Source organism: Camelina sativa, chromosome 18 (genome assembly GCF_030686135.1).
Source record: "Camelina sativa cultivar CO46 ecotype springtype chromosome 18, ASM3068613v1".
Lineage (NCBI taxonomy): Eukaryota > Viridiplantae > Streptophyta > Magnoliopsida > Brassicales > Brassicaceae > Camelina > Camelina sativa.
This window is the reverse complement of record NC_141897.1, coordinates 10,230,523-10,249,896: the sequence shown is the minus strand read 5'-3', so window position 1 is coordinate 10,249,896 and position 19,374 is coordinate 10,230,523. Positions and strand designations below refer to the sequence as shown.

General features: G+C 39.9%; 1 non-coding gene and 1 pseudogene across 1 annotated transcript; one reads left to right on the top strand and one right to left on the bottom strand.

Annotated features, from left to right (window-relative positions):
• Positions 1 to 3,583: 3,583 nt before the first annotated feature.
• LOC147922741 (uncharacterized) lies at positions 3,584 to 5,210 on the bottom strand (annotated as a pseudogene).
• Positions 5,211 to 13,782: 8,572 nt separating this feature from the next.
• Positions 13,783 to 13,889, top strand: LOC147922740 (small nucleolar RNA R71). The gene has a single exon (XR_015589844.1). It is a non-coding gene; the product is annotated as a small nucleolar RNA R71 (small nucleolar RNA).
• The last annotated feature ends 5,485 nt before the right edge of the window (positions 13,890 to 19,374 follow it).

Here is a 19,374-nt window from a genome sequence, read left to right as displayed (position 1 = left end):
CTGTTGTGCCAGTGAGCTGTGTGAGGACAAAGAAGATTAGGGTCAACTTCAGATTCATTAAATCCATTCAATAATGCAATTTGCTTTGCACGTTGATGGAAATTCCCCGAGGCAAAAGCATCATTATTGTAGCTTGTCTCAACGTTCGCATCATATTTCTTTAGGATAATGATTTCTCCGTCTTGTTCTTCTTGGATTGTAGTAATCCTGAACGTGACAAGTATATCCAACTTAGGCTGTGCACGAACATGTTCTTGCCACCAGGTAACATCGTGGAATAATGTGAGCCATTTGTATAATAATTTGTAATGCGCCTTCCGTCTGGTCAATATGCATTTCGCCAAGTACTGGAGCAGTTGACTTTTATGGATGAGGACCGCAATAGTGTAAAGATCTGCCATGTACTAGAGTAGGAGGTATGCTTCTATAGGAAACCGGCTATAATGAGCAAGGTTCATATGAAAGGTGGTAAGGAAAGGATAGGTCGGGTGGTAAGGGAGGCCGAGAAGTTGACCCTGATCAAGACCATATCGGTGTATATAGAGCTTTAGAAAACCATGCATTGTCTCAATCCCTCTGTAGATCAATACATTGTCGAGTAACGATTCCCTAATTCCATGCGGCATATCGGCAATCATTTTCCGCAGATTATCTTCTGTTGGATTGTCTGGACTGAGGGTATATATCATGGGTACTATTGACGAGATTTGACGCTGAAAATCTGGGAGGAAGTTGTCTTTTCCTTTGATGTGTTTAACATCGAATTTCCACTGGGAAAACCAACTTGCCCACCTGAGTAACTGAGCTTGTGGTAACATCTTCTGCTTGAACTGAATCATTTTTGGAAAGGAGGACATGTCCATTTCGATGAGGAAATGTTGGCCCACCAAATGAAACTCAAATTTTTCTATTCCTCTTTTGACAGCGAGTATCTCCTTGTAAGTAGAATGATAGTGTTTTTCACTATCTTTGAAGACTCCACTTTTGTAGCCACAAATATGTCTCTTCCCTTTTTCGTCTTCTTCTAAGAGTACTGCTCCCCAATAGCAATCACTTGCGTCCGTCTGCAGAATTCTTCTTCCCTTTGATAGGATTTTTAGAGCTGGTAAGGTTGTGGAAATTTTCTTCAATTCTTTCACTGCTTCTGTGCATTTCTGGCTCCAAGGAGGGGCATCTTTCTTGAGTTGAGCAGAGAGAATCGATCTATGTTTTGCAAGACCATGAATGAAATCAGCCATATAGTTAACAATCCCCAAAAACTGTTGGACTTGCTTGAAAGATAATCATTGAGCTGGGTGGCAATGTGAGGTTGGAGGTAGTATTCTCCCTGGGATATGTGCATTCCCAGAAAATCAATCTCTGTTTCTCCGATCACCATTTTCTTTTCTGATAGCATAATACCGTATTTTTGTACGATGCTGTGGAACTTTGCTAATAATGAAGTGTGGGAATCTATGTCTGGCGAGAATAGCAGAATATCGTCGATATACACCAGCGCATTTGGGAGGATAGGCTCGAATATCTTGATCATAGCTTTTTGGAATAATGAAGGAGCTACCTTTAGTCCAAAAGGCATGACTTTCCAGTGGTAATGACGATCTGGTACACAAAATCCCGTCTTTGGTCTGTCTTCTGGTTTGATTCCAAGCTGCCAAAATCCTGCTTTTAAGTCAAACTTGGAGAAGATTTGTGCTTGCGGGAGTTTTTGGAATAACACTTCTCTCTTTGGCAAAGGAAACTTGTCATCGGCAAGGAAATGGTTGAGTGGTTGATAGTTGATGACCAATCTGAGTTTTCCTCGCACCTGTTCAGCCCGTTTGTTGACGTAGAATGCTTCGCATTCCCAAGGTGAAGTGGTCTTCTCAATGAGATCTTCTTTTTGGAGTTGGTCAATCTCTTCGAGTGCAAGATTGTAGTGATCTGGGTTCATTCCTGGGTGACTTGCTTTAGTTGGGTTGATATCTTCATTCTTCTTGAAAGGTAAGGATATGAAGAAATCTGGATTCTTCCATAAAGGAGATGAGCACTTTGTGAGAAACTCCGAATGAGAGGTGGCGCAAGATGTCTTTGCTATTTCTTCTTTTATGGGATTAAGCATCTCCATAGGGTATAGATGAGACACCGCTGTCCAAGGTAGCAGCTGATTTTTGTGCTTGAGACCTTTTGGGTGCCACGCAACTCTCCGAAGACTATGGAGGATATCAAATCCAAGTATAAAGTCCTTTCCAGGGAGTTCAGAACCAAATACTTTGGATTTAATCATGTATCCGGGGAAAAGTTGGATGTATATTGGCTTGCTGATAAGAGAGATATGAAATATCTGGCCGTTGGCTGCTTTGAAAGCGACTGAACATGAATTCCAATGTGAAGCTGGGAGGAGGTCTGGTTTGATGATGGATGAAGCAGCTCCAGTGTCAAAATAGGCAATGACCGGTATTGGTTTATCATACTTGTTTGGGAAGATGTAGATCTTGGCATTTGGAGATGGTTGGGTTAGATACACCAATTCTTCTTGATGTGATTGCTCTACTTTGCAGAAATCGAATGTGTAGAGGTCAAACAACATGAACTGGTCGTCTCTATCGCTTTCATCTCCAGTATCCTCTTCTGAAGATTCATCTTCAAACTTCATACCCATTGCAAGAACTGTATCATCAGTTGGTTCATCATCAAGGGAAAAGATGGATTCAATATCCGAGTCGTCAATATCTTCAATTTGTGCCAAGTAGCCAAGGAGGTTGTCTCTGTTCTTCTTGTTAGGACACTGTTTCGCATAATGTCCCTTCTTCTTGCAGATGTAACATCTATCTGATTTTTTGAAACCTCTTTGAGTTTTCTTCCTGAAGAATTTCCATTTCTTTCTAGAAGATAACTTTGGATATTTCTTCTGCCACTTGCTTCTATAGCTTTTTTCTTTTCCATGACTTGTAGAACAATGGCATCTCTTGTCTCTGCATTTGATATTGAGTTCTGGCCGATCACATGCTTTTCCTAGAAGCTTTCCTTGGTCTTGAAGCTGTTTGAAAAACTTCTGGTGGTTGCATAGCTTTTCAAGGGCTGCCAGAGAAATTTGATATATTTCTCCAAGTAAAGCTTGGTTGAGAGGCATATTCTTGAGAGACAATATCCTTGACGTTTCATTTCCAAGTGGTTCTGGAAGTGAATTCAGGTACGCCTGCTTGAGGTTGACGTCATCTATTCCATTTAGGGCATAGAATCTCTTTGACATCCGCTCATAATGTCTTTCAAGATCCTTCCTCTTGAAGGAACAGCATCTCATGCTAAGATATTCTTCTCTTGCTTGGATAGTATAGTGATCCCATGTGCCGAGAAATTCATTATGAATGTGTCCCACCAAAGCATCGATTGTTGGAGATTGTCGGATTTGTAATTGTCGATATTGACCTAGGCTTATCCACCATTGCCTGAGACGTCCTTGGAATTTAGCCACCAGTTTATCAATCGAGGTAGGTAAAGTGGCTCCTGGGTTAAGTTGTTGTTCTGTTAGCCATGCATGCATCTCATATACATTGTCACGCCATTTTGAAGGGGGAACATCATCAAAAGAGAAACCCTTATGTGGTTATGTACTAAACCGCGGGTTTCCTTCTGTCTGATCTCGTCCAGTTTCTTGGGTTTCTTCATATACGTTTCCACCTTCACTCTCTATGTCTTCTTCAACCACAGCAGGTGAAGCCATCATAAAATGTGGGATCATGGCCTCATCATTCTCATCTTTTAATGTTGTTGGTACCTTATTCATCATACTTCCTTGAGAAAGTCTTTTTTCTTGTTTTGCGACCTTCTCGAGAAAAACAGTGATTGGATTAGCGTGCTCCACCATGAATTGCATTTTGCCGGCTTCGGGTTTGGGTGGTTCAAGTATGGCTTCCTTCCCTGGTCTTTTTTCTGTTGGCTTTTTCTTTTTGGTAGACTGTTGTTCATAGAGAACTTTTGTTTGTAAGAAGGAGGATGCTCCAAAAATACTTGGGTCTTGGGAAAAAGATAAAGGTTGTGTTTGGGCTGTGTAAGGTGGTGTGTAGATGGGATATGGCGTAAAAAGGTCATATGGAGTTGGTGGTTGAGTTTTGGGTTGGTTTTGTAAGGAGTGTAATTGAGCTTTAAGGGACTTTAGCTCCGACTCTTTTTGGAACATGAGGGGAGAGTTCATGGAGACAGTAGTTGCAAGGTGGAGAAGTTCTTGGTGGAGAGAGATTATCTTTTTGGTGAGTTCTTTAATGGAAAGGTCCATGATGGTTACCTTTTTGTCAATCTGGCTTAATAGATGGTTTTGGGTTACGGTGTTCTCCGACTGCCAGTTTAACGTTGCTTCTGCGGTACTGATCTGCTTCACTGAACCATCTGGATTCTTAACATTTGGATTCCGAATTTTCCACGAGTGCTTTATATTGTTTTCTTCGAACTCTTTGGATGGAAATGGTGAATCCTGCTGTGAACATGTAACTTAGTTGTACCTCTTCTTTTTCAGGTGTTGTGGGAGTTGAGCCACCTAAATACAATACATAGTATTCAAAATTCTTGCCACTTGGTTCTCCGAGAAGGCCAACTTGTGGATCTCCAGACTCAAATCGTTCTTTGAGAATTTGTTGTGTATTTTTCTTTTTTCTCCTACGCCTTGGGGTGTCATCATCATCAGAACTATTCATCTGACAGTGTTGGCAATCGCAAACATCAAAGAATTTGTGGCCTGTTTCATTTTGGAAAGAGTAAATGGGATCTCCCAACGAATCAAAGGATGAGATTGGAACACCATCTAAATGTGGATTGATCTCCAAGGTTTGAGTGTCTTCAAAAGGAGTAATTGTATTGATTTCTGTGCAGAAAGTCGTTGGTCTTGACTTTTCTTCTTGTTGCTTGAAGGCAATCTCTACAGCTCCATCTTTTCTCCTATGAATAGAAGAGTCCACCGATTGTATTGGAGTACTCCGGTCATGGAGTTTTTCGTAATTGGTAACCCATGATTCTGGAAGTAACTTGACAAGCTCATCTCTAGGAATCTGTCTAGGAATATGGATGCAGAACGGGCTATGCTGTGACTCCAATTGTATGAGTAGTGCATCTTCAGTGTCTCTTGGGAGACTTAAGTCCATTGCATGATTTTGGACTCTGTACGCCATTTGATGGTGAAGTGTTGCCGCATATGTGTTTCCAATCTGTGGAGCGCCTGTGATTTGCAGCTGGATTTGCATGTTCTGATATATTTGAGGGTCTTCTAATGCCACGTTGAAATTTGGGAAGAGGGTGACGAAAACAGTACCAGCGTTTAGTGTTGTCTGGATAGTTATTGTGTAGCTTTAGGACTAATCATGCATTAGAGTATAGTTGCATTGCATTTGCATCTTTTCATGCATAAACAGGTGATTTTGGAGCTTAAGGAGCATAAAAGCAATGCTGAGGAGAAGTGAAGCTGTCCTGAGGAGAAAACAAGAGAGTCAAGGCTGTAGAATCAAGGTCCGGAGTCCAACTCGACCGCACCACTCGACCACCACTCGACCGTGTGCTGAGGAGGACTCGACCGAGTGGAGAATGCACGAGAGAAGCCAGCTCGACCAGCCACTCGACCGAGCACTGGTCGAGTTGACCGAGCCGTTGACAACTTTGACTTTTTGCATTTTTTAGGGCTTCCACCTCACCTCCTATATAAGGCCCTTGTACTTGCATCCACAAAAAGAATCCAGCTTTTTAGAGAGTTTAAAACCTAGTTTTTACCTTTTTTAGATATTATTCCTTTTGCACTTTTATTTTATTTTTAGATCTTGTACTTGTTTGAGAGAGAAAGACTAGATTCTTATATTTTGTTTGTTTCATAACTTTCAAAGTATTAAGATTTCGAGTTTATTTCCTTCATCAATATTGTAGATCTCTGTTTCATCTTTCTAATGATGCAAGTTTCATTATTTTCTGGGTTTTTGACATTTTTCACCATGTGTTCTTGTGAGTAGTTTGCTTAGGACCTTGAGGATGGGTTAGGCTGGGTTGATCTTGTGGTTTGTTTGATTTGGTCAAGCTTGATTTTTGTAGATCTCTTCTAGGCTAGATGATCTTAATGCTGATCCTATATCTGAGAGGGTAGGGTTTGATTTCAAGCATCTTAGCATCACACCAATGTCTAAGAAGCATAGATAAGGCTAGATCTAGAGCTTACCATTAGGCTTGTGAAACAAGATTTATATTGTGGTGTGAATGATGATGTATGCAATGGTGAGATATGAATGGAATGATGGATGGGTGTTTCAATTCCCCTTATGCTATTGCAGTACAAGAGGTATCAATCCTAAATGAGTGTTTGTGAACAATTAAGATATGCATATGAATCTAAGTTAAGACAAATGTAAAGATTGTTTGTCACTAACAATCCTAGGAAGAAAATGTAAAATGCAGAAAATAAACTACAAGAACTAACAACTAGATGCAAATGAAACTGAATGATTGAAACAGTGATAAAGCAAGAACAGAAACAGAGACTACTACTAATGAACTAATGCAAGATAATTAATGAACTGAAAACTAAATGTATGCAACTGGAATGAAACAGGAATGAAACAAGACAAACACAAATCATAGACACAGAGTTCTGGGGATGAACTCGAGCAGCACTCGACCGAGTGTAGGTCGAGTGGGTGGTCGAGCTAGACTAGACGCAGAAACAGAGCAATGCAATAAAAACAGAGTAATGCTAAATCCAATCAAACAACAAGCAAGCAACAAGATTAAGACTAAGATTTCAATAAACAAAGAAGGTCCTGAGGATGGATTCATGGGATGGACTAATCATTGTGGTTATCTAACTTGGTCAACAAATCTCAAGCAAACTTTGAGCTAACCTCTAGACATATTAATCTAAGACAAGTTTCTCCCACTCTCATGGTCAAGAAACAATCAAACCTATGCAATTCTAGACTTGTTCTCACACAGTAAAGAATCTACACAAGCAGGCATTAAGCAATACATCTCAAACCAAACAAGACCTCTAATCTCTTAGCAAGCCTAATGGTAAGCTCTAGATCTAGCCTTATCTATGCTTCCTAAACATTGGTGTGATGCTAAGAAGCTTGAAATCAGACTCTACCCTCTCAGATATAGAATCAGCATTAAGATCATCTACCCTAGAAGAGATCTACAACAATCAAGCTTGACCAAGTCACACAAACCACAAGATCAATCCATCCTAACCCATCCTCAACATCCTAAGGAAACTACTCACAACAATACATGGTGATCAAAGTCAAAAACCCAGAAAATATTGAAACTTGCATTATTAGAAAGATTAAACAAAGATCTTCAATATTGATGTAAGGATGAAACTCAAATTCTCAATATCTTGAAAGTTATAGACCCAACAAAATATAAGAATCTAGTCTTCTTTTTTAAGAAAGTACAAGATCTTAAAAATAAAAATGCAAAAGGAATAAAACTAAAAAAGGTAAAAACTAGGTTTAGGGAATATCTAAAAAGTTGTACACTTTGGTGGCTGCAGGTACAAGGCCTTATATAGGTGAGGAGGTGGAAGCCCTAAAAATAGAAAAAGTCAAAGTAGTCAACGGCTCGGTCAACTCGACCAGTGCTCGGTCGAGTCCATGGTCGAGCTGGCTTCTCTCGTGCACACTCCACTCGGTCGAGTCCATCTACCCACTCGGTCGAGTGCTTGGTCGAGTTGGACTCTGGACCTTGGTTCTTCAGCCTTAACTCTCTTGTTTTCCCTTCAAGATTGCTTCACTTCTCCTCAGGATTGTTTCCATGCTCCTTAAGCTCCAAAATCACCTGTTTATGCATGAAAAGATGCAAATGCAATGCAACTAAACTCTAATGCATGATTACTCCTAAAGCTACACAATAATGATGAAAATGGCTAGCAAAAGATGCAAAAGATGTGAATAAACTAAGGGAAAACATGGTAAAATATATGAACATCAACACCCCCAAACTTAGTCTTTGCTTGCCCTCAAGCAAATAAACAAGACATAAGAAGGTAGATGAGGTTTGAAAGTGGGATCTCAGCTCCTAAATCTTGCAAATAGACTATCTAGAATCAATGTCCAAGTTACTAGTACTATGATGCAAGTTGAATGAGCTATACCTAAAGACTTTAGACAAGCATATCACAACCTTCACTGATTTGAGCCTTAGACATCCACATGCATTCAAATCAACCATTTCCTTTAACATTCATTAATCAAGAACATGAATCAATTCTATGCAATGCTTAAACTCATTTGGCTTGGCAGTAAAAGGTTTAGAGACAATGATGGTCTCTTTTTAGAGTAGGGCTTATCAATATCAAGGTTCTCTCATAAAAAATGGATTGAGCTTTAGAAGAATGCTAAAGGTAAGAACACTTAGACACATACAAGAATAATTAGACACATACAAGAATAAAGCCTTGTCTACCCAATGGTACCCAAAGTGTTTATCCTATCAATCTAAACCCAAATGATCCTAGTGCTACCCTTTAACTTCTTCTTTTCTCTTTCACCCTTTTCTCTTTTGGTTTTAAAGTCTTAGGAGAGGTTTCTTAATTGATCTTTCTAGTGGAATGGGAATTTTTTTTTTTTTCTTATTGCTATGGTTCTCTTTTCTTCTTATTCTTAAGTCATATAAGCTTTTTGCTAAACTTCACTTTGCTTTCTTTTCTTTTCTTTAACTAGAACCATCTTAGATAACCTTATTCTTCCCATTCTTTCACTAGACTTTAAATTTACTTAAACACATTCCCCTCCTAAAGACTCTAACCTTTTCTTTCTCTTTTTCCTCTTTTATTTTCATGAGAGCCAAGTCCCAAACCCAACAAGTGAACCACCTAGTCCTATCTAGTTTGAAAAATGCAAACTAGAACTACACAAGGTTCTACTCTTGTCAGTTCAAACCTAACACTTTCTACCAAGCTCAATCCCAAAAATAGGCCTCACACACACAAGAATAAACATGCCTTGAAAGAAGGTTTGGTTAGGGGTAGGGAAACTGATTTAAAAGTGAAATCAGCTACTTGGATCAACAAGAGTGGCAAAAGGAGAAAGATGATCCAAATAAGTATATGGTATCCAAATAAGTTTAAAGCAATGCATACATTGATAATTAACAGTCAATATTAGGTTCTTATAAATAGGAAATGGCATCAAATCACAACATGCTTCAATTTAGACCAAATGCAATTCAGGAATTCAAGGCTTGGTTCAATCTTATGCTTCTAACCACTCAACTAGCATCAAAGTACTATTAACTTGGGCATTGATCTTAGTCTAGTGAATTAAGCAAGCTAACAAGGAAAAACTCATCATAGATCCCTAATGCAAACAGTCCTATATGATAAACAAAATACTTAAATATGCAATGCAAACTACATGAACACTCTTTTTTTATAAAGATTTTTGCAAAAAAATTTCAAATTTTTATGGTTTTCCTATGCCTTAGATGATTATGCAAGTGCTAACATGATGATGATAAAAATTTGAAATAAGAAAACAAAACACAACATCAAATGCTATCTCAAACCCTCCCCCAAACTTAAATCACACAGTCCCTTGTGTGAAAGAAATTTGCTTGAGGATTCAAAACTTAAAACAAAACACAACATATGAAATGCTATGGTATATACAATGGTAAGGTGATAATGTTACCTCAAGGATTGGAGAAGAAGCTGTCCACATCCTCCTGCATACTATCAAAGGTGTAGCTGGGATCCTGCTGGTGACTGGAAGAAGGTGATTGGGGCAGCTCGACAATGCCAATCGACCATGACTCGGTCGAGTGCATGTCCGAGTGGGGGGGTCGAGCTGGACCGCGAGTCTCCATATCTTGAGTCTGGTACTGCTGGTACTGATGGTATTGTGTTGGATCCATAAAGTATTGGGGTGGTATGGGGGGGTAACCTGGATAGCCTGGATAAGCAGCTGGAGGTGGGAAGCCAAATGGTGGTCTAGGCTGGAACTCGGTCGAGTGGCTCCAAGGTGCTCGGTCGAGTGGGTGCTCGAGTGACCCGGTCGAGTGCCTCGAAAACTGTTGTTCTCGGGTACTTGAGCTCCTCTTCCTCTGATTTGGCTCATACATTGAAGCCCTAGCTGGTTCCACAAGGTTTGCAACTCTTGAAAGTGCTCTAGTTGAGCCACTCCTCCTCAAAGGGCTTGATGGAGTTGGTGAAGAGTTTCCACTCTTCAAGTCAGCAACTTCCTTCTTCAGGCCTCTAATGGACTTAGCCATGTTGGTCACCTTCTTCTTGAGCTTGTCAAACCTCTTCCCATGCCATTTGTTCCACTTTTGCAGCAATGTCAACCTCTTGCTATGCTCTCTCACTCCTCTACTATCCCTTGGATTGGGCTCATAGTTCTCAAAGTAGAACTGCTCCTCTCCATCACCCATCTCTACATCTCCAACTGAATCAACTCTAGGCTGTACTACTCCATCAAATAAGTACTCATCAGCTGGCCAAAAATCAATGTTGGCTCCTTCTTGAATGGTAGTGAGCTCTTTGTTTGGTAGGATCACTTGTTTCTTCCCAACTGTTGGCAGCTCAAAGTTAAAGATATGGTTTCCTTGGCTAGGATGAGTGTAGAGGTTAGGTAGCTGGAATCAATCCATCTTGGTGAGACCCCTTCTCCTCTAAGTGGAATGTTAGCAGCTTGAAGAATTGGAGTAATGATGCCTCCAATGGTAAGTGCTCCTCTTGAACCCTTGTTCTCAAGCTTGCCTACCCAACTTCTCAAATATATCATATGGTCTATCAGCACCATTGCAAGATCAGTCTCCACAGTGCTACCAAGGATGATGGTTCCATTCCTTGCTTGAAGAAAAACTCCATTGAGAGCCAAGTCAATCATCTTTAGCTCTCCCTCATTGATGTTTCCAGTTTCCTTCGTAGCAAAGAAGGTGTTGGCAAGAGCTTTGTGGTAGTACCTCAAGACTGGGCTCCTAATCCTTGAGCTCTTGGAGTTGTAGGATGAGTAGAGCTTGTTATCCCCAATGGTTTCCCACACAGCATACAATTCTTCTCTTGGCACAATCAAGCTCCTATTGCTCCCAACCTCAAAACCAAACACATCAGCCAGCTTCTTCATTGAGAGATCATGCTTCTTCCCTTTGATTGTGAAAGAAATGTGACCAGCTCCTACTACAGCATCCTTCCTCACATATGTGTGCAGCTTGACAGTGGCTAGGAACTCACAGCTTTCCTCTCTATACCCCTCCATACAAAGCCCCATGAACTTGGTAAGGCTGCTCTTCTCAAAGAGACACTCCATATCTTCATCAATGGCAAGCTTCTCCATGGTCTCCTTATGTGGATATCTGGTTCCCAAGAACTCCATCCTCATGAAAGCATCATAAAGCTGCTTCTTTGACAATCCACAAGACTCAGCTTCTCCATCATCCATTAGTTCTTCTTCCTCACTTTCTTCTTCCACTCGATCGTTCTAGAAGCTTTGGAAACCAAATGGGCCTTAATCCTTACCCAGCTCGATCGAGTACTTCTCGTGGCCTGGTCGAGTGGGCTTGCGAACCTCTTGCCCAAGTCCAAATCTCTTCTTACCCAACTACATTCTTAATAAAAAGCCTGTCCAACAAAAACATAAAAGAAAACACATCAAAACTACTAACAAATTAAACCATATTTACAAAGGATACCTTAGGGACTTCCTCCCTAGTGAGCTTGTTTAAAGTCACTAAGCTTGACTTTGATTTCCTTCTTAGACTTGATCTAGATACCAAGGAGGTGATGAAATCCTCCCTGGAACCTCTTGGTCACTGTGAAGTTGATCCTTGATCACCTCACCCTTAGCACACAAACCATATTTCTTCTCGATTTTGAGCCTTGGTCTTGCTTTCCTCAAAGACCTCTTGTTCAGCTTTACTTGAAGATCCTCAACCATACTAGTCAACTCTTGAATTGACCTCTTAAGCTTTTCCACAGAATCCTCTTGAAGTGGGAGCTCAGCTTTTGGAGTTGCCTTATCACTTAACCCTTCTTGACCACCTTTGTCCTTGATAGTAAAAGGCTGGTCATCAATGGTGGGAAGGTTGGTTGGATTGTAGATATTGAACTTCATAACTACATCTTCAGCAATGTTCAAGGTCACAAGACCTTCCTTGACATCAATAACTGCTCCAACAGTAGCTAAGAATGGCCTCCCTAGTAAGATTGGATCTTCAGGCTCCTTGTCCATCTCTATCACCACAAAGTCAGTGTGGATCCTTGCTCTTCCTATCTTGATTGGGACATTCTCTAACCTCCCAACTACCTCTCTATTTGTCCCATCAGCTAGGCACACATGGAGTCTAGTAGATTTGAAGTCAGTTCTCCCAAGCTTTTGAGCTATGGAATATGGCATGACACTTGTTGAAGCTCCCAAATCACAAAGGCATTGGTTGTAGTGAAGATAGCTAAGTGTGCAAGGCAGATAGAATGGACCTGGATCCTTAAGCTTGATTGGAATGATAACTCCTCCAAGATCCTCAAGATCCTTCTCATCTTGAGCTTCAGCCTTCTTCTTTGACAAATCAAGCAAAAAGTCTTTGTAGAGAGGATATGGATCATACTGTTCCAAGGCAGGTCCTCTCTCTTCTTCTTGGTAAACAATGGTGATCTCTTGTATGGCCAACACTTCCTCAACCACACCTTCTTCCTTTAAAACCCTCTCTTCTTCTTGTTGCCTAGCCATCATCTCCTTTCTCTCAATGATTTCCCTAAGCTCCTTAATCTTTTGTGCTTTGAAACATCCTGGGAAAGGTAGTGGAGGCTTGTAGGCAGGAGGAATGTACTTGGCAGGTTTGTCAGCCTCGGACTGTCCAGCTCGATCGACCACTCGAGCACGCACTCGGTCGAGTGGCTGCTCGAGTCCATGGTCGAGCTCAGGTGAGAGCTCCAATTGCTTGTTACAAACATCACTTGGGGCTTCAGTAACTAATGAATTCCTCCAAACTTGAACTGCACTGTCCTCAGTGGCTTCTTCCTCATGAACCTGAATGGCTTTGGCTGTGAACTCCCTTGGATTTTGGACAGCTTTTCCAGGGAGTTGGTTGGGTTTTGGAGCTGAAGAAGAGGCTATGTTACTCTCCATGTACTTAACTATGGAATTCAGACCCTCAAACTTCATATTCAGATCATTGTATTGAGATGTGAGCCTTTGGTTTAGCTCAGCAAACTGTTTGGCTTCCTCTATCTTCCCTTGTGCTTGACCAATCAACAGCTGTTGTACCATGGCTCTAAGGTCTTGTTCCTGGCCTTGGTTAGTCTGAAACCCTGGTGGGGGACACAACTGGGGCTGGAACACCTGTTGTTGTTGTTTGGGGACATAGTTTTGGTGCTGTTGAGGCTGTTGAGGAGGGTAGACTTGATCTTGTGGGTTGGCCACATTTGTGCTCCTATAGGACAGATTATTGTTCCTAAACCCTCCTTGGTTATAACCCTTGAAACCTCCTTGGTTTTGCATATAGCATAATTCAGCAAACTCATTCTCTCCCTCTTGAGCTGGAGGCTCCTCTTCACTAACAAAGTGAATAGACCTTTGCTGACTTAGCAAGATCCTATCAAGCTTTTCATTCACCATTTTCAGATCCTTCTTGTACTTGTCTTCTTGATCAGTTGATGATGACCTTATGGTTCTGTCATAGTCCTCATTGTAGTTTCCATCAGACTGTGCAAGGTTCTCTACTAACTCCCAGCCTTCTTCCACATTCTTGTTGAGGAAGTTTCCATTGGAGGCTGTGTCAAGAAGCATTCTGAACTTGGGAAGCACTCCTCTATACAATGTTCTCAACAAAGACTCCACACTAAAACCATGGTGAAGACACTGAGTTTGGTATCCCTTGAATCTCTCCCAAGCTTCACAAAAGCTTTCATTACTCCTTTGAGCAAATCCAGAGATCTCATTCCTTAGTCTTGCTGTCCTAGCATTGGAGAAAAACTTGGCCAAGAAAGCCTTCTTGCATGCATCCCAAGTAGTGATTGCACCAGTAGGGAGAGTCTTTTCCCATAAATGAGCCTTGTCCCCAAGTGAGAAAGGGAACAACCTCAGCTTGAAACCATCTTCACTTACTCCATTGATCTTGGTAAGACCACAGATTCTGTCAAACTCATCAAGATGATCTAGTGGATCCTCCATAGGCAATCCATGGAATTTATTGGCCTGAATCATTGAGATCAATCCACTCTTGATCTCAAAGTTGTTGTTGGCAACAGTTGGTGGCACAATGCCAGCTCTTTGGTTGTGAGTGTTGGGTGCATCTCCAGCACCAATGTTCCTTGGTCTCTGAACCTGATCCTGGTGATCCATAGCTACTATAACCTCTTGTTGTTGCTGAACAACTCTCCTTTGCTTAGCTCCTAAACTCTTGGTCTTGCTGTTGATGTTGTCAATAGGCCTAAGAAGATTGTCCTTTCCTTTAGATCTTGTGTGCATTAACAGACACAAACGATTTTTGCTAGGCAAGCGACTCAGCACAGGCTCAAGTAGGAGGTCAAGTCGACTGGAAAATGATGGTTATAGAGATCCGGCTTCTGGCTCGAGCAGGTGCTCGATCACGACTCGGTCGAGTGGTGGTCGAGTGACTGGTCGAGTGGTACCTGAAATGGAACTTCAACCCAGAAACAGAAGATTCGAGTACAGCAACCTCACAAGCGTATAAAAGAACTTAATCTTAGACTAATATGGATCCTAAATGTCACAAAAACACACTCAAATGGGCAACGGCGCCAAATTGAAACAAGATTTATATTGTGGTGTGAATGATGATGTATGCAATGGTGAGATATGAATGGAATGATGGATGGGTGTTTCAATTCCCCTTATGCTATTGCAGTACAAGAGGTATCAATCCTAAATGAGTGTTTGTGAACAATTAAGATATGCATATGAATCTAAGTTAAGACAAATGTAAAGATTGTTTGTCACTAACAATCCTAGGAAGAAAATGTAAAATACAGAAAATAAACTACAAGAACTAACAACTATATGCAAATGAAACTGAATGATTGAAACAGTGATAAAGCAAGAACAGAAACAGAGACTACTACTAATGAACTAATGCAAGATAATTAATGAACTGAAAACTAAATGTATGCAACTGGAATGAAACAGGAATGAAACAAGACAAACACAAATCATAGACACATAGTTCTGGGGATGAACTCGAGCAGCACTCGACCGAGTGTAGGTCGAGTGGGTGGTCGAGCTAGACTAGACGCAGAAACAGAGCAATGCAATAAAAACAGAGTAATGCTAAATCCAATCAAACAACAAGCAAGCAACAGGATTAAGACTAAGATTTCAATAAACAAAGAAGGTCCTGAGCATGGATTCATGGGATGGACTAATCATTGTGGTTATCTAACTTGGTCAACAAATCTCAAGCAAACTTTGAGCTAACTTCTAGACATATTAATCTAAGACAAGTTTCTCCCACTCTCATGGTCAAGAAACAATCAAACCTATGCAATTCTAGACTTGTTCTCACACAGTAAAGAATCTACACAAGCAGGCATTAAGCAACACATCTCAAACCAAACAAGACCTCTAATCTCTTAGCAAGCCTAATGGTAAGCTCTAGATCTAGCCTTATCTATGCTTCCTAAACATTGGTGTGATGCTAAGAAGCTTGAAATCAGACTCTACCCTCTCAGATATAGAATCAGCATTAAGATCATCTACCCTAGAAGAGATCTACAACAATCAAGCTTGACCAAGTCACACAAACCACAAGATCAATCCATCCTAACCCATCCTCAAGATCCTAAGGAAACTACTCACAACAATACATGGTGATCAAAGTCAAAAACCCAGAAAATATTGAAACTTGCATTATTAGAAAGATTAAACAAAGATCTTCAATATTGATGAAAGGATGAAACTCAAATTCTCAATATCTTGAAAGTTATAGAACCAACAAAATATAAGAATCTAGTCTTCTTTCATAAGGAAGTACAAGATCTTAAAAATAAAAATGCAAAAGGAATAAAACTAAAAAAGGTAAAAACTAGGTTTAGGGAATATCTAAAAAGTTGGACTCTTTGGTGGCTGCAGGTACAAGGCCTTATATAGGTGAGGAGGTGGAAGCCCTAAAAATAGAAAAAGTCAAAGTAGTCAACGGCTCGGTCAACTCGACCAGTGCTCGGTCGAGTCCATGGTCGAGCTGGCTTCTCTCGTGCACACTCCACTCGGTCGAGTCCATTTACCCACTCGGTCGAGTGCTTGGTCGAGTTGGACTCTGGACCTTGGTTCTTCAGCCTTAACTCTCTTGCTTTCCCTTCAAGATTGCTTCACTTCTCCTCAGGATTGTTTCCGTGCTCCTTAAGCTCCAAAATCACCAGTTTATGCATGAAAAGATGCAAATGCAATGCAACTAAACTCTAATGCATGATTAGTCCTAAAGCTACACAATAATGATGAAAATGGCTAGCAAAAGATGCAAAAGATGTGAATAAACTAAGGGAAAACATGGTAAAATATATGAACATCAAAGAGTTCGGGATGAATTTGGAGTGTTTAGACAACAGTTAAACCTGTTTTATTCCAAAGCAGGCTTAAATGTAGAAAACAGGCTAAAACCGAGAGAAAACATTGATTCGAAGCATTAATAAGCTATCTTACTCTTTCTAGGGTCAAAATATGTAACAATCCAATGCATTTGAGTAATTATAAGCGTACGGGTTGAATTTGGAGTGTTTAGACACCACTCATACCAATTTTGTCCCGAAACAGGCTAAAACCGAGAAAACGTTGATTCAAAGCAGTAAACAGCTTTGTTACTGTTTCTAAGGTCAGAATGTGTGACAATCCAATGCATTTAACTAATTGTCAGAGTTCGGGATGAATTTGGAGTGTTTAGACAACAGTTAAATCCGTTTTATCCCAAAATAAGCTTAAATCTAGAAAACAAGCTAAAACAGAAAGAAAACATTGATTCGAAGCAGTAACCAGAAATGTAACTCTTTATACGGTCAAAATATGTAACAATCTAATGCATTTGACTAATTATAAGACTTGGGGTTGAATTTGGAGGGGTTAGACACCACTCATAACAATTTTGTCCCGAAACAGGCTAAAATCGAGAAACGTTGATTCAAAGCAATAAACAGCTTTGTTCCGGTTTCTAGTGTCAGAATGTGTGACAATCCAATCCATTTAAATAACTGTAAGAGTTCGGGATGAATTTGGAGTGTTTAGACAACAATTAAACCCGTTTTATCCCAAAAGAGGCTTAAACCAATAAAACAGGCTAAAACCGAGAGAAAACATTGATTCGAAGCAGTAAACCGCTATGTTACTCTTTCTAGGGTTAAAATATGTAACAATCCAATGCATTTGATTAATTAAAAGAGTTCGGTTGAATTTGGAGTATTTAGACACCGCTTAGACCTATTTTGTCCCGAAATAGGCTAACACCGAGAAAACATTTATTCTAAGCAGTAAACATCGTTGTTACTGTTTCTAGGGTCAGAATGTGTGACATTCTAATGCGTTTGACTAATGGTAAGAGTTCGGGATGAATTTGGAGTGTTTAGACAACTGTTAAACCCATTTTATCCCAAAGCAGACTTAAATCTAGAAAACAGGCTAAAACCGAGAGAAAAAAATTGATTTGAAGCAGTAAACAGCTATGTTACTCTTTATAGGGTCAAAATATGAAACAATCCAATGCATTTACTAATTAAAAGAGTTCGGGTTGAATTTGGAGTGTTTAGACACCACTCAGACCAATTTTGTCCCGAAACAGGCTAAAACCGAGAAAACGTTGATTCAAAGCAGTAAACAGCTTTGTTACTGATTCTAGTGTCATAATGTGTGACAATCCAATGCAATTAAATAATGGTAAGAGTTCGGGATGAATTTGGAGTGTTTAGACAACAGTTAAACCCGTTTTATCCCAAAGCAGGCTTAAATCTAGAAAACAAGCTAAAACCGAGAGAAAACATTGATTCGAAGCATTAAACAGCTGTCTTACTCTTTCTAGGGTCAAAATATGTAATAATCCAATGCATTTGATTAATTATAAGAGTTCAGGTTGAATTTGGAGTGTTTAGACACCACTCATACCAATTTTGTCCCGAAACAGGCTAAAACCGAGAAAACGTTGATTCAAAGCAGTAAACAGCTTTGTTACTGTTTCTAGTGTCATAATGTGTGACAATCCAATGCAATTAAATAATTGTAAGAGTTTGGGATGAATTTGGAGTGTTTAGACAACAGTTAAACCCGTTTTATCCCAAAGCAGGCTTAAATCTAGAAAAATGGCTAAACCGAGAGAAAACATTGATTCAAAGCATTAAACAGCTATCTTACTCTTTCTAGGGTCAAAATATGTAATAATCCAATGCATTTGAGTAATTATAAGAGTTCAGGTTGAATTTGGAGTGTTTAGACACCACTCATACCAATTTTGTCCCGAAACAGGCTAAAACCGAGAAAACGTTTATTCAAAGCAGAAAACAGCTTTGTTACTATTTCTAGGGTCAGAATGTGTGACAATCCAATGCATTTAACTAATTGTAAGAGTTCGGGATGAATTTGGAGTGTTTAGACAACAGTTAAACCCGTTTTATCCCAAAACAAGCTTAAATCTAGAAAACAGGCTAAAACCGAAAGAAAACATTGATTCGAAGCAGTAAACAGCAATGTAACTCTTTATACGGTCAAAATATGTAACAATTCAATGCATTTGACTAATTATAAGACTTGGGGTTGAATTTGGAGTGTTTAGACACCACTCATACCAATTTTGTCCCGAAACAGGCTAAAACCGAGAAAACGTTGATTCAAAGCAGTAAACAGCTTTGTTACTGTTTCTAGGGTCAGAATGTGTGACAATCCAATGCATTTAACTAATTGTAAGAGTTCGGGATGAATTTGGAGTGTTTAGACAACAGCTAAACCTGTTTTATCCCAAAGCAGGCTTAAATCTAGAAAACAGGCTAAAACCGAGAGCACACATTGATTCGAAGCATTAAACAGCTATGTTACTCTTTCTAGGGTCAAAATATGTTACAATCCAATGCATTTGACTAATTATAAGAGTTCGGGTTGAATTTGGAGTGTTTAGACACCACTCATACCAATTTTGTTCCGAAACAGGCTAAAACCGAGAAAACGTTGATTCAAAGCAGTAAACAGCTTTGTTACAGTTTCTAGGGTCAGAATGTGTGACAATCCAATGCATTTAACTAATTGTAAGAGTTCGGGATGAATTTGGAGTGTTTAGACAGCAGTTAAACCCGTTTTATCCCAAAACAAGCTTAAATCTAGAAAACAGGCTAAAACCGAAAGAAAACATTGATTCGAAGCAGTAAACAGCAATGTAACGCTTTATACGGTCAAAATATGTAACAATCCAATGAATTTGACTAATTATAAGACTTGGGGTTGAATCTGG